Here is a 13,104-nt window from a genome sequence, read left to right as displayed (position 1 = left end):
TAATATGTGCTGTGATCTGCCACCAGAGAGCACTGTGGAACAATACAAGATTTACCAACAACTACACCTAGTACAATTATGTCCTTATCAGTCTGCAATGCCAACAAGAGGTCATTGCTGACAGAGATTGTGTCTGACAAATACATTTTACAAAAATAAAAGACACTGCTCGATCAAGTAGAACATGTGGTTACTGACGAAGAGGGCAAACTCAACACAGCTCATTTTCAAAAACATGACATTCCCTGCTGCGTCATTGACAGGAAGCTTAGACTGCACAGTTCAATACTGTGTGGCCGACCACTTGCAAATGTATTTCTGTTTTTATATCTTCATAGTATGTATGTATTGTAATTATAACAAGGTATTGTATTTCCTCATTTCTAACTGTACACATGAAATATAGCACCACCAGTTTTATAACTGACCTTTTAGGCTTGCCTAAAGTTTTACATTTTATTATGTTAATCAGTGTCCATCTTTATAGCACCTCATGCAGAATGATTCAAATGAAAAACCTATTATATTCATGTAACAAAATACATTAGCAAGCCAAAACCCCACCATATAACATATAATAAACTTTACCATTTTAACCTCACTGGTTTGCATGTTCTACCATGTCAGATAGTGATTCCAAAGTGTAATAGATTTCTTCTGTTCTCTAAATTAAATGACATGGGCCGTTGCTGACATCCACCACACACCATATGAGGAAACACACAGACAGTGTTTGGCATCCACACGAAGCAGCCTCATCACTCAGACAGAAAAATGGTAAGACACCTGTTCATAAAATAATGTCCTGAAGATTATTTTACATATTAGATAGTCACTAGTATGCTCATGTTCTTAAATAGTTGCAAGTTATTTTGTTTTTATGTTTGTTTCAATTTCTATGTTTTTGTATTTACATCAATTAATTATGAACTATCAACATATATTTTTCTAAAATGTACTATATTCCACTTGGTATTAATACATTTGTTGCTGAAATGCTTATTCCAGTATAGCTGTTTAAGGTGACTAGGCTAAGTCTTTCCAAACCTGGCAGTAATTTGGAAAGCAGGTTTCAGGGGAAATCACAATTTGAAATACTGAAGCACCCTACTCTGGCACGATTACATTAGGAATTACGTAATGTCAGTTGCAGGTTTAATGTGGCTAGTAAAATGAGTTGCAGGCAGATGTATTGTACATAATAAAATAAAAATGACAACATCTTCATAATCTCATTATGACAGTAATATGACTTACTTTGATTAATACAATAACTATCACTGTCACTAGCAAACACAATAATGGGTAGTAATGAGCTAATGAACATAGACAATTATATTATACATTGTTTATTCAACAATTGAGAAGAAACTGTAATTTACAATGACCTGGCCAAAGTCATAAAAGACAACCCTCAGTTACATATAAGTGCAATCAAAACACTAAGTACAAAAAAAGAAATTACTATATAAACTGAAACTGTATACAAATGGACAAGGTGCATAGCAGGTGCATTAATCAGCTAGTAGCTAAGACTGTTTGGTTTTTAGGATTAGGGAGAGATAAAAGTGTCAGGTTTAAGAGTTACTTGATGTTTCTTTCAGTCAATGGCATCAGATAATGAAAAGGAATGACGGCCAAATTGGGTGTTGACTAGGAGTTACCAGATCACAAATTTCTGTTGGATTCGCAAATGCTGAGGAGTGAGCTGAAGCTGTCTTCTTCTTTCCATCTCTCTCTTCTTGGTCTTTCCAGCTGTCTATGTGCTTCCCCAAATATCTCTGTCTTAAACAGCATATTTATACTTGAGTAAACCTTCAACACATCCCCTTCACTATCTGGCTGTCTTCCAATCATACATGTGTATTCTACATCCTAACCTTGTAGGGCCTAGTATAGTGTCCCCCCTTGGCTCCACTCACAGACACTTATCAGGTTGTATGGGACCCTTTTCAATTGTTTGTGATATGGTACCTGATAACGAAGTTCCACTCCTCTGTGTATAAAAGACATGCTTTCACACACCTGTGGACAGTCCTCTTCAGATCACCCCACAGATGTTCAATATGATTCAGGTCTGGGCTCTGGCAGGGCCCATTCCAAAACGTTAATCTTCTTCTGGTGAAGCCATGCTTTTGTGGATTTGGATGTGTGCTTTGGGTCGTTGTCTTGAAAGGTGAACTTCATCTTCAACTTTCTAACGTTTAGTGCCAAAATTGCCTGGTATTTGCAACTGTTCATTATTCCCTCCCCCCTGACTTTTAATTAAATTGTTTACATTATAGGTCACATTAAAAGTGGAAAAAGTTCTGACATGTTTTATCTTTGTCTCATTCTTTTACATCACAAAAACCTGGCATTTCCACAGGGGTGTGTTGACTTTTTATATCTACTGTATGTCGGTTAAAACGTGTTACAGCATGCCTCCCCACACACATTGACCTATTGCTCTTTCAGTGGATGTTGAAACACTGCAGTACAAAGGAAGTGGGAAGATATTGAGTTATCATGCTATTCACAAGAATTCTAACTGACATTGTAGTTGCAACTCATTCGGCAATTTTCTATCTTCAGCTCCAGGGCCACCAGCCAAGTACATATCCTAGTCTCTTTATTGTTATGCAGCTGTTACAGTCTGTGCAGAACAACGTGTTGTTCTAAATGTGCCGTCAATACTGATGAGAATTACTGTAATGCCAGACTATAGTAAAAATAGGTTTCCTACAGATAGACATACAATATGGGGCTAGGTAGCTACTTAGTTCAACAATCACTTCCTAGCTAGATAACTACCACAGTTTGGACCTTTTCCATGGATATTGTATTCTTGTTTACATTTTTCTAACAAACATGACAACAAGCAAACATTATATTAAATTTAGCTGGCATCAGCTAATGTTACCCTGCTGGTTGTTCCTACTGTGCTAATTAGTAACAATGTTCTGCTACCAGAGGTTTTACAAACAGTAATGACGTTACCTCGCATTAGCTACCCAGTATTAGCTAATGCTTATTAGCGTTACCAGCGACACTTTTTGTCACATCTGTGCGTTAGCTATTATGTTAGCTAACACCTACTAACGTAACAATAGCTAATGCTAACTAATATGGGGTTGTTGCTTAAAACAGTAGTAGTCAATGCTACCTAAATAGCTAATGTAAGGTAACTTCACTGTAGTGTTTGCAAATAGTTTACCAACCTTAGAAACATTTGACAGGTTGAACAGAAATAGTGAACCTGCTAATTGCAAGTACTTCAAATGGCTTGGAGCTTCCTAGCTGCCTCAGTGACAGCTAAAGAAAAACATCCTCTCTCATCAGATTAATCTGATCAAAAACCAGACTAGTGCCTCACACCCAAATGATATGACACCAGGGTTGGTTTCCTAATTCCATTTACTTTGAATGGGAAACGATTTAGCTTGTTAAACCGAAGAATCCTTGGCTCTGGCATGATAAATAAATAGCAGACAATGAGTATCTCAGACACCTCATATAGTTACTAACATCTCCAGAAATTTTAATGTCTCTGAATTATATGGCAGATTTTGGGTGAATTTCCTAACACTAGTGATATCTTTTGTGCCACAATGAAACAGCTGTGCGTAACTTAGAGGGTTCATACCCGGCCTAGATGATTACCAGTATAGCATGCTGCAGAGCATCCATTTATTGCCTTATAAAGTTATAGCTTTATTTGACACACCTATGTCAAATTAAATTGCTGATTGTGTCTGTTCATCAAGGCGGAGCTAATTCAGTCCCAAAAGCAAATACAGCTCCAGAAAAAATTAAGAGACCACTGCCCTTTTTTCTTTCCTGTCCAAAAAAGTTGAAAAGGAAGGTTTTGAGTGAGGAACAGAAGGGTTAAAATTAAGAGACCACTGCAAATCAAACACTTCTGTTCCTCACTCAAAACTTTCCTTTTCCAAATTTTTGGAAAGAAAAGAAAAAGGTGCAGTGATCTCATTTTTTTCTGGAGCGGTATGTTTCCTGTGAGGACGTGGAGTTATCCAGCATTTTTTCATTCTCTATGTCAAACTGAGTAAGTGGCATGAACTTGCAAATTTGTCTGGTTCAACATCGTCCCTGTGTGGTTGTTAAAAAAAAAAACTAGCAGTAATTTTTGTCCTATTGTCTTTGCCAACATATTCATCCAGTAGAGTAATGATGCCATTATCCTTGTAGTATTAGTTTGCATAATAGTTCAAAACCACACCCACACACGTGTTTATTGGTCAATAGCGGCCATGTTTTTTGACCTACTGGGTCGGCTTTTACAGACGTTGGTCTATAGCCAAATATAAAAGGATGTGAGGATCGGTCATTTGGTGCCATAGGAGTATCATTTTAAAGTTTTTCACAAAATGCAAAACGGCAGAAAATCTAATAAGGCAGAGTCCCAATTTAAAAAAATGTCATTGTAAGGAGATAAACCAACATTTGTGCTCAAAAGTTGGCATAACTTTGGAGAGTTGGTAATATAGGTACCATTTCTAAGGAAAACATGAGTGAGCAGGCAAAACAAATGGCTTTTATTTCTAATGGGATTCACATTCAACTGTAGGTTTGTAGGGGTCTCTCAGACACGAGAGGAGGTTTCGCCGCCGGCGTTCCCCTCTGCCTTAGGGTCTCTCTGACACAAGGGTGTCCCCTCTGCCTTAGGGGTCTCTCAGACACGAGAGGAGGTTTCGCCGCCGGCGTTCCCCTCTGCCTTAGGGTCTCTCTGACACAAGGGTGTCCCCTCTGCCTTAGGGGTCTCTCAGACACGAGAGGAGGTTTCGCCGCCGGCGTTCCCCTCTGCCTTAGGGTCTCTCTGACACAAGGGTGTCCCCTCTGCCTTAGGGGTCTCTCAGACACGAGAGGAGGTTTCGCCGCCGGCGTTCCCCTCTGCCTTAGGGTCTCTCTGACACAAGGGTGTCCCCTCTGCCTTAGGGGTCTCTCAGACACGAGAGGAGGTTTCGCCGCCGGCGTTCCCCTCTGCCTTAGGGTCTCTCTGACACAAGGGTGTCCCCTCTGCCTTAGGGGTCTCTCAGACACGAGAGGAGGTTTCGCCGCCGGCGTTCCCCTCTGCCTTAGGGTCTCTCTGACACAAGGGTGTCCCCTCTGCCTTAGGGGTCTCTCAGACACGAGAGGAGGTTTCGCCGCCGGCGTTCCCCTCTGCCTTAGGGTCTCTCTGTGACACAAGGGTGTCCCCTCTGCCTTAGGGGTCTCTCAGACACAAGAGGAGGTTTCGCCGCTCGCATTGCCTTCGGGTCTCTCTGACACAAGGGTGTCCCCTCTGCCTTAGGGGTCTCTCAGACACGAGAGGAGGTTTCGCCGCCGGCGTTCCCCTCTGCCTTAGGGTCTCTCTGACACAAGGGTGTCCCCTCTGCCTTAGGGGTCTCTCAGACACGAGAGGAGGTTTTGCCGCCGGCGTTCCCCTCTGCCTTAGGGTCTCTCTGACACAAGGGTGTCCCCTCTGCCTTAGGGGTCTCTCAGACACGAGAGGAGGTTTCGCCGCCGGCGTTCCCCTCTGCCTTAGGGTCTCTCTGACACAAGGGTGTCCCCTCTGCCTTAGGGGTCTCTCAGACACGAGAGGAGGTACGTCGCCTCAGGGTCTCTTTGCCTCTCGCCCTCGCCTTCGGGTGTCACAGACAGGAGCAAATCGGCAGCGCGCACGACCCACCCCTAGGGCCCCAGCGGAGGGTGTACGTAGCGCGAGAAACAGATACTAACATTGGTCCCGTCCCCCCCACCCAGCGGCGCGTGTGCGCATCCCGCTCGGACGTTCGCTGTCCGGTCCTCGGAAGCGATGGCAGGAGCAGCTAGGCGCCTGGGGAAACAGGTTCCGGAGGCACGCGGCCCGCTCGGCGTCCGGGGCTCTGAAGCGATGCCCGGAGCCGCCAGGTGCACCGCGAAACAGGTTCTAGAACGGATGTTGGCTAATCGCCCGCCCGCCCCGGAGGAGGAGGACGACGAGGAACAGGAGGAGGACGAGGAAAAACGGGAGAACGTGCCAGAGGAGGGCCGGGAAGCGATGCCCGGAGCCGCCAGGTGCACCGCGAAACAGGTTCTAGAACGGATGTTGGCTAATCGCCCGCCCGTCCCGGAGGAGGAGGACGAAGACGACGAGGAACAGGAGGAGGACGAGGAAAAACGGGAGAACGTGCCAGAGGAGGGCTGGGAAGCGATGCCCGGAGCCGCCAGGTGCACCGCGAAACAGGTTCTAGAACGGATGTTGGCGAATCGCCAGCCCGTCCCGGAGGAGGACGAGGAGGAGGACGAGGAACAGGAGGATGGCGAGGAACAGGAGGAAGCGTCAGAGGAAGAAGACAACCAGGAACACGAGCCGGAGGACGAGGCCTCGTCCTCCTCCTCGTCGTCGGACCAGGAACAAGAGCGATACGCTCCCGGGGCGGAGAGAGATACGTTCCGGTCGAAAAACGGAACGATCGCGTGGTCCTCGGTCGCGTATCCCAGACAGGGCAGGCCGTCGCGACCGAACGTGGCGGCCACGATGCCCCCGGGCTCCACGGAGCACGCCATCTCCCGCGTGCGGGACGTAGCCTCCGCGTTCCGGCTGTTCATCACACCCGCGATAGAGAGCGTGGTCCTGGAGATGACAAACCTGGAGGGCTCTCGGAAATACGGAGACGGCTGGAAGGCGATGGACGCGATCGACCTGCGCGCGTACGTGGGGCTGCTGATCCTGGCGGGCGTATTCAGGTCCCGAGGCGAGGCCGCGGCCAGTCTGTGGGACGCGGAGAGCGGAAGGCCCGTGTTCCGCGCCACCATGCCTCTGAAACTCTTTCACACGTACTCGAGGCTGCTGCGATTCGACGACCGCGAGTCGCGCCCGGAGAGACGCGCCACAGACAAACTCGCGGCCATACGAGAGGTCTGGGACAAGTGGTCCGAGCGGCTCCCGTTTCTCTACAACCCGGGCCCTCACGTGACGGTGGACGAGCAACTGGTCCCGTTCAGAGGTGGGTAGCGCACGCGCTCACGCACGCTAGCGGCAGAGGCGCGTTTGTAGGAAAAACCTAGGGCCGCCAGACACCCGGTGACTATCATCATGATCATCATCATCATGATGACCGTCTCTCCTCGTCTCTCCCCCCCGTCCCCAGGTCGTTGCCCTTTCCGCCTGTACATGCCCAGCAAGCCCGCGAGGTACGGGATCAAGTCGTGGGTGGCGTGCGACGCTAAATCCAGCTACGCGTGGAAGATGCAAGTGTACACCGGGAAGCCAGCCGCGGGCGGCCCGGAGAAGAACCAGGGCATGCGGGTGGTGCTCGATGTGACAGAGGGGCTCAGGGGGCACAACGTGACATGCGACAATTCTTCACCTCCTACGAACTGGGACAGCGCCTCCTGGCCCGGGGGCTCACGATGGTGGGCACGGTTTGCAAGAACAAGCCCGAGCTCCCTGCCGCGCTGCTCGCGACCAAGGCCCGAGAGGTGTTCTCGTCCAGGTTCGCGTTCACCCCGAGCGCCACTCTAGTGTCCTACCTGCCCAAGAGAAGCAAGAACGTGTTACTGCTGAGCACGCTGCACACGGACGCGTCGGTGAGCGAGCGCCAGGACAGGAAACCCGCCCTCATCCTGGACTACAACAGCAACAAAGGAGGGGTGGACAACCTAGACAAGGTGGTCGGAACCTACAGCTGCCGGCGGATGACGGCCCGCTGGCCCCTGGCGGTCTTCCACAACATAATCGACGTCTCCGCGTACAACGCCTTCGTGATATGGAGGGAGCTCAACCCCAGCTGGATGACCCGTAAGAGGAACAAGAGGAGGGTCTTCCTGGAGCAGCTGGGGAAAGCTCTCGTGACGCCGCTCATGGAAAGAAGGGTGCGTATCCCGCGCACACACTCGTCCGCGGCGCTCGTGAAAGCCGCGCAGAGCGCTAGAGCCGGGGTTCGCCCCGAGGGCCTGGAAGCCGTTGCCCGTGCCCCTGGCCCTGCCCCTGCCAGTAAGAGGAAGAGGTGTCAGAGCTGCCCGCCCAAGAAAGACTGTAAAACCCACACGGTGTGCAGCGGGTGTAAGAGATATGTATGCAAACGCTGCACGCACGCTTACTGTCCCACGTGCGCCGACTGGGGGTTTACACAAGAAGAGACGGACTGACCCGGGGCGCGCGGGGTGTTTGTTCAGCCCCGGGGGTCCCCCGGACCCCACCGATTTATCCCGCCACCCTGCCCTCGCCCTGGGGTCTCTCCGACCCGCCGTTAGCATACCAGTTCCCCTCGCCCTCAGGTCTCTCCGACCCACGGTTATCCCGCACCCTCCCCTCGCCCCTGGGGTCTCTCCGACCCGCCGTTAGACAGCACCCTGCCCTTGACCCTGGGGTCTCCCCGACCCACGGTTAGCAAACCAGTTACCCTCGCCCCGGGGTCTCTCCGACCCGCCGTTAGACAGCACCATGCCCTCGCCCCTGGGGTCTCCCCGATCCGCCGTTAGACAGCACCCTGCCCTCGCCCCTGGGGTCTCCCCGACCCACGGTTAGCATACCAGTTCCCCTCGCCCTGGGGTCTCTCCGACCCACGGTTAGCATACCAGTTCCCCTCGCCCTGGGGTCTCTCCGACCCACGGTTAGCATACCAGTTCCCCTCGCCCTGGGGTCTCTCCGACCCACGGTTAGCATACCAGTTCCCCTCGCTCTGGGGTCTCTCCCACCCACGGTTATCCCGCCACCCTGCCCTCGCCCTGGGGTCTCTCCGACCCGCCGTTAGACAGCACCCTGCCCTCGCCCCTGGGGTCGCCCCGATCCGCCGTTAGACAGCACCCTGCCCTCGCCCCTGGGGTCGCCCCGATCCGCCGTTAGACAGCAACCTGCCCTCGCCCCTGGGGTCGCCCCGATCCGCCGTTAGACAGCACCCTGCCCTCGCCCCTGGGGTCTCCCTGATCCGCCGTTAGACAGTACCCTGCCCTCGCCCCTGGGGTCGCCCCGATCCGCCGTTAGACAGTACCCTGCCCTCGCCCCTGGGGTCTCCCTGACACGATCGAGTTGGCGTGTACACTGCAAGGTGTGATCTGACCCGCAGGACACGGGGGGTACGCGCGGAACGCAAGGGCGACACAAGGGTTAATAATTGATTTAACAGTACTGACTGGCATTGGCAAGGCTTTGGATATCTTTTTACATCCTTTTCCATCTTTATAAAGTTACATTACCTTGTTACGCAGGGCTTTTGACAGTTCTTTTCTGCTCCCCATGGCTCAGTGTCTAGCCTGCTCAGTGCATCCATGTGAGAGCTAACAAAGTCATTGACTATTTATAAACAGTTTTCGAAAGGCTACGTGAATGTGTATGTTCAGTTGACTATTTTCGCACTTGAAATAGCCTATGCATTGTGCACAGAGTGGTCGGTGTCTCTTGTGTGTGTGTAGAATGCGTTATCATTGGCTCTGGGATGGGTGTGTCGTGTGATGTAGGCTACGTCATCTAGCGTGTCTGTCTTCTTGGCAGCTAGCCAGTTACTACAGGCGGCAAATTGAAGCAGTGAAGAATATTTTACGTTTGTTAGTGTTAACATGGGTGGCGAGACGGAGGACAAAGATGACAGTGTGTTCACAAAGACTGACAGGCCAGTAAAAAAGAAAATGAAATGATCGACCTACTTTAATAATGACTGGATGAAATGACAATTACTCTACATGGCTAAAGCCAACACCAGGCGATCCACTATATGCTACCTGCTCCGTGTGCTCAGTTAAAATTCTGATTAAACATGAAGGCAAAACTGCTTTGGATGACCATGCTAAAATGAAGAAACATCAGAGTCGAGTTCAAGTAACCAGACAAACAAAGCCAATTTCATCATTCATGATTACAAAAAACTCAGAGGACAAAATTACTGTTGCTGAAATAACAGCTACATATCACGATGTGCGACATGGCCATAGCTACCTGTCAACTGACTGTGGGAACAAGGTCAGTGCAAAAATATTCAGTGACTCTGAAATTGCAACTAAAACGTCTTGTGGCAGAACTAAAAGTGAGGCCTTAGTGGAAAATGTGTTGGCACCATTTAGTCAGCAAAGATTAGCAGCAGAGTTGCAGAAAGCGCACTATTTTGCCGTATGTTCTGATGCATCCATTTCTGGGCACACAAAATTGTTTCCCTACACAGTCCAGTATTTCTGTGCATCTGAGGGTGTGAAGTATGGATTGTTAGACTTTTACGACGACTCCAACGAATCTAGTGAAGCCATATTCAAACAAATAGAGTCTATTACTGAGAACAATGGACTGTCAGTCAGCCAGATCAGTGCCTATGGTGCAGATAACGCATCAGTTAATTATGGTCGGCACAACTCAGTTTTTCAGAAACTCAGAGAAGCTAACTCACAAATTGTGAAGGGCAATTGCAAGTGTCACATCATAAACAACACTGTCAAACAGCTAATCGTGTCTTTGGTGCTGGAGGGTGTGACGTGGAGGCCTTTGTGCTGAAGGTGTATAGTGAATTCAGTTGTTCTGCTAAAAAAGTGGAATTGCTTAAGGACTTCTGTGAATTTACTAATACAAAATACAGGGAGATTCTGAGACATGTCCCCACACGCTGGCTGTCTTTGCTGCCAGCGATACAGAGGATTTTAGAGTGTTGGCCAGCTTTAAAGTCTTATTTTGTGTCCCTGGTTAAGGAGGACTGCCCAAGTATCATCTGGACTTTTATGTGTGGTGCAAGTGATGCAGAAAATGTAGACTGTACTGTAGCTGAATGCATCCTGGCGTTCATGCACAATGTGATGCAATAATTCGATTAATCTATTAGGGTGCTTGAGAGTGACAGTGCTACTGTGATTGACGTTTACCATGCCATCCTGGGAAAACTATGATCTTCATTTTAGCTGCACTGCATTACAGGTCACACTTTGTTAGCTAGCGGTTAGCTGACGTTTGCTAGCGGTTAGCTGACGTTTGCTAGCTAGCTACAGTTACACATAAACCAGCTTTTGCAGCTCTTTGAATTCGAGTCAAAAAGAGAAGCTTGCAATTGTTGAAGTCTAACACTTCCCCGAGTTGGGTTGTTGGAAAGGAGAATAACACACCAGGTCAAATACCGTACCGCATATTCCGTTTATTACAAAAGCTTTTGGAGACAAGTGTCGCTGCACAATGTCTAAACATGAACTGTCATAACAGCATTATTTATACTTCAAACACGCCTAAAAAGTGGGAGCGTTAAGTTAGCCAAGCAGTGTGCCATTGGTCCAATTTATGTTCTATACCTTATATGTGTACATACAGCACAAGCGTCATATTTGGGCTTTATGTCTTCAGCTTGAAGTTCCTCAGTATGTGTGTGCATTGTCAATCTGTGTCCTGTTTGCCTAAGACACCCAAGCTAAATCTACTTCCTCTTCTTAGCAACCGTCTAAATAAGATTTCCTGTTTTTTCTATTTGCATCTTTCAGTTTCAGCATTTTGCTACAGACATTCAACATTTGGCCTTAATGCTTACAACAGTTTAACAGCTAATACATTCAGTATATCCACACAATGCGATGTATTTAGTGTTCCTTACCTGGCAAAGTGACTGTTCATGTCAACCGTCTGAACGCCACTCAATGCACATAGCTAACGTGGGGTTAATCCAGTCAGTTTGTTTTGGTAGGGTTCACACACAAGCTCAATTGGCAGATCTAGTAGCAAACTGATGGCGCAAACTAAAACAGTATTACAGCACTACTTTTGTTGAGAAAAAAGCTCAACGTTATCTTCAAAAGTCTACCTTTTCACTGATCGCATTTGTCCATTACTAAATGCAAGAATCGGAATCTATAATTTTTTGAGAGCTTCTGAATAATTACGTAAAACAATTTACACAACACCTATTGCCTAATAGATTGCGTATGTTTTATTAATACAAGTGAAGCATTTCAGTATCTTTCTCGCCGCAATCTTTAGAAATAGGACAGCATTTTTAAGATTGGTTCATAATTATTCAATATACATTTTTAACAGATACTACCGGTAGAAGTTTGTAAATATAATTTAAATAAAAAATTAGATGCATAACTAGTAAACAGCGTGGTGTTTTTGGGATCAAATTTATTGTGACGTCACAATTAAATTCTGGAACTCTGAGTAAGTGCTGAACTCACACGCAAAAAATCTCACTCTGGGTGGCCGTTAAGGCATATTTGAAACTCACGCGTGAAAAGGTTAAAAAGGAGCCAAACAACTATGTGATAATAAATGGCTTCATATGATCACTATCCTTAAAGTGGAACTGAATCGATTTATGAAGTATGGCCCCTATTATTGTTATACGATCACAATATTTTAAGTGTAAACTGTTAATAAAAACGTTTTAAACTTACTTAAATATAGGGCGCACGTGAGTGACGTAACAAGCATGGTAACTTCTCACTGACAGCTAGCAGGCATTACTAGATACAAGATTGACAGATTGATAACAGGGGGTTAAAAAAACTAACCAGCAAAAAAGAGATGCAAAGGGAAATATTGTATAGCCCCAGGTACCACAAATGAATTTTACAGTACAAAAGACTACCATGTCCTACCTCTCAAGTGGCAACCAGACCCGCAACCAAGAGTAGCCACTGTGTTCAGCCGGAAGAGAGAGCATGAAGATGTGCTAGCCGGCTAGAGAAGGTATGGTCTCTACCTGCTAGGCATAGTATAGATATGTATATATTGTAAGATATATAGACTGTACCAAAATAATTGGTGGTACCGATACATGTTTTCGTGGGTACTGCTTCTTTCTAACCTGCATTTTATGACTGTTGTATTCTAGTTTGTTTCCAAGTAGTTTTAGATCAGTTAGTCAATAATTAATTATTGTACCAACTAGGCAACCACTATCACCTCAAATCTCACAATTTGAACATCACAATTCTTTTGCTGTTTAATAACCCCAGTATTTACTTTTTATTTCGCAACTGCCTGAGAGGACCTGTCACATAACATCTGACTCTATGCAGTGGTGATTGGTCATTAGGGGCACAGCCCCACCTGTTGTCAACAGAAAGAACCGCAACAAAATTATTAAGGGTTCAAGCACGAAGTGCTGAAACCCTATTGTTATAGTACAGATTTTTAGGGGTTCAAGCACAAAGTGCTGAAACCCTATTGTTATTGTACAG

At 47.2% G+C, this 13,104-nt stretch overlaps 1 protein-coding gene and 1 pseudogene across 1 annotated transcript in view; both read left to right on the top strand.

The window, feature by feature from the left end:
• Positions 1-614: 614 nt before the first annotated feature.
• The window catches only part of LOC105006436 (succinate receptor 1), a 30,883-nt gene continuing 18,393 nt past the window's right edge, over positions 615-13,104 (top strand). Inside the window, exon 1 of the mRNA XM_020045305.3 lies at positions 615-777. The gene's annotated coding sequence lies outside the window, so the exon portion shown is untranslated. The remainder of the gene's footprint in view (positions 778-13,104) is intronic.
• On the top strand, positions 5,795-8,901 carry LOC114837854 (annotated as a pseudogene).

This window comes from Esox lucius, chromosome 1, assembly GCF_011004845.1.
Source record: "Esox lucius isolate fEsoLuc1 chromosome 1, fEsoLuc1.pri, whole genome shotgun sequence".
Taxonomy (NCBI): domain Eukaryota; kingdom Metazoa; phylum Chordata; class Actinopteri; order Esociformes; family Esocidae; genus Esox; species Esox lucius.
This window is presented reverse-complemented; position numbering and strand designations above follow the sequence as displayed.